This window comes from Etheostoma spectabile, chromosome 7 (assembly GCF_008692095.1).
Source record: "Etheostoma spectabile isolate EspeVRDwgs_2016 chromosome 7, UIUC_Espe_1.0, whole genome shotgun sequence".
Lineage (NCBI taxonomy): Eukaryota > Metazoa > Chordata > Actinopteri > Perciformes > Percidae > Etheostoma > Etheostoma spectabile.
This window is the reverse complement of record NC_045739.1, coordinates 1,436,807-1,439,095: the sequence shown is the minus strand read 5'-3', so window position 1 is coordinate 1,439,095 and position 2,289 is coordinate 1,436,807. Positions and strand designations below refer to the sequence as shown.

General features: G+C 41.2%; 1 protein-coding gene across 3 annotated transcripts in view; it reads left to right on the top strand.

Annotated features, from left to right (window-relative positions):
* The window catches only part of LOC116692143 (nucleolar protein 4), a 185,689-nt gene that overhangs the window by 127,430 nt on the left and 55,970 nt on the right, over window positions 1–2,289 (top strand). The gene's annotated exons all lie outside the window — the stretch shown is intronic.

The window sequence follows — 2,289 nt, the reverse complement described above, 5'->3', positions numbered from 1 at the left end:
TGTGTGTGTGTGTGTGTGGGTGTGTGGGTGGATGTAAATGCAGTGCTGTGTCTCCAGTTCCTGTCCATTGAGCTCTCAGGCGGTTGCATTAACAGTGCTGCTTTAAAACACTGAATGAAGCCGACTCACCTCTGACAAGAAAGAAAGAAAAGCATTTCCACTTTCTGGGTTTTGTATCTCAGAAATGTTTAAAGGCTTCATGCCTAACACAATGTTGAGCTGACGTTAGCAATCAACCAATCATAGATGGCTACAACATTTTTGAAATGATTTCTATCTTTGGTTATAGTTTGTAATGAGAAAAGTTGGATTTAATGGATTTCACAAATTTCAGTATGACATGTTATGCCGTAAACCGTTTAAATCTTAGCATGCACTCGGCTCACATCTGCACTCTACTCACATTTGCACTCTCACATCTGCACTCGGCTCACATCTGCTCTCGGCTCACATCTGCACGCGATTTACATCTGCACTCGGCCCACATATGCACTGGGCCTACATCTGCACTCGGCTCATATCGGGGAGTGACAGACCCATCCACCACCAGTTATATTCCGTTAAAATTACCACTACAGGGCACTGCCATTTCCTGACATGAAAACGTAAATGTGAGTCGTTATTGCTGCTTGAACAAAACACTTTTTTGGGGGGAAGGAGTCTGCATTTTAAAAAATGAGACCTCCGCTCTTTAGCGCTGTCCCTTTAAAACAACGTCAATTAAATGTGTGACACAGCTGTTATGGTTTGTATACTCCAGCTGTGTGCCGAAAGGATTTCTGCAAAGGACACACCTGCGCATCCTAGCTCATGGCTCCTCTGGCAAGCCTCTTCACTTCTTGAGATGCATTTTTAGGAACTAAGACATCCTTTAATATGACACAATGAAGCACAACATGAAATGAGAAGTTCCCTTTGTAGCTGAAGTTCTTCTGAATTTACCTTTTTCCTTCCCAACATGTTTTATGTGATGCCAGAGAAAGTCTGTTTAGTATTTCTGTTAAATCTCTTCCCTTCAGCGTTGACAATATTGATCCAACACCACTACAGTTCAATAGCCTGTGGCTCAAAGGGTCTTTTTTTCCCTCCTAGCAGAAAAAACACAGTATATAATGTCTATATGATTCTGTACGATGTACTCTATAACCTCTGCATGGTTGTCAAGGAAACCTCTTCTTCATTCTCCACTGAGTGACTCCATTAGGTGAGAGAGGTCTGACCATGTGTAGGTATCTATATCTTTGAATTCATGCAAAGATTTTATTATTCACAGGATGGGAACAGTTCTGAAGCAGCATTATGTGTCTGTTATCTACAGTTATAATCATTTAAATGAATCATACAAGACATGGCAGTCCTTGCTGCTCGTATTGAACTGGTTAGTCGTATAATCCTACACATACTGTATCAGTATTACTCAGAAAAGATACCAACACATCTTAGTTGCAGTGACATTTTAAAATGAAATCTGTTCAAAATCTATGAATGGTCTCTCTGCTTGAATGTGGGTGACAATCTGATCAATTAATCAGACTTTTTGTCTCTCTATCGTTGATTAGTCTGTAAAACATCAGAAAAAAACTAATTTACTAGAGTTTAATCGCTTTGTAGTTAATGTTTAAACTGTTATTTCTTTTGTCGACCGACTTCTTTTTTGAGCATTACAGGAAGTTTTGGGCAAGGTGGTAGATAGAGCCCCAATGTGTGTGTCGAGCTAGGACTAGGAGCTTAACAGCCAAATGAGTGTGAATTTCTCCCGTATAACGTTGAGATCATATATCGCCATCAACTCTCTCGCGCCACGCAGTTCAAAGTTTCCTTCTTCAAACTTGCCGGGGCCAGGAAGCGACAATACCCATTAGCAGCAGCTGTGAGTCAAACGCTAAAGGCGGAGCAGTACGTCCTGTATGTCCACTACCGGAATGTAAAATTTCAAGCCAATAGGAATACTTGGAATTGATGAATTGATGAAGTTTGTGAATGGGCAACGCCAATTTTGATAATGACCTAAAGACGTTACACACTGGACTTTTAAGGGGAGATATGGATAGATACAGTGCTCTAGTTGGGGACAGATATCAGACAGGTTTATGTTAAGGGTTGGCTCTGCACCCTTGAGTTAACTTGAAAGATACTTTAGATCTTTTTAGCAGATGGGGAAGAATTAGGGATGGTCTAGGTGTTGGGGACAGGTAGACGGCTCCTGGGCGGACTTAAAAGTAGATACAGCTTAGATGTAGGAACCTAGGGTGAAAAAGAGACAGTCGCTTTCTCAGTAAGTTGGAGCTA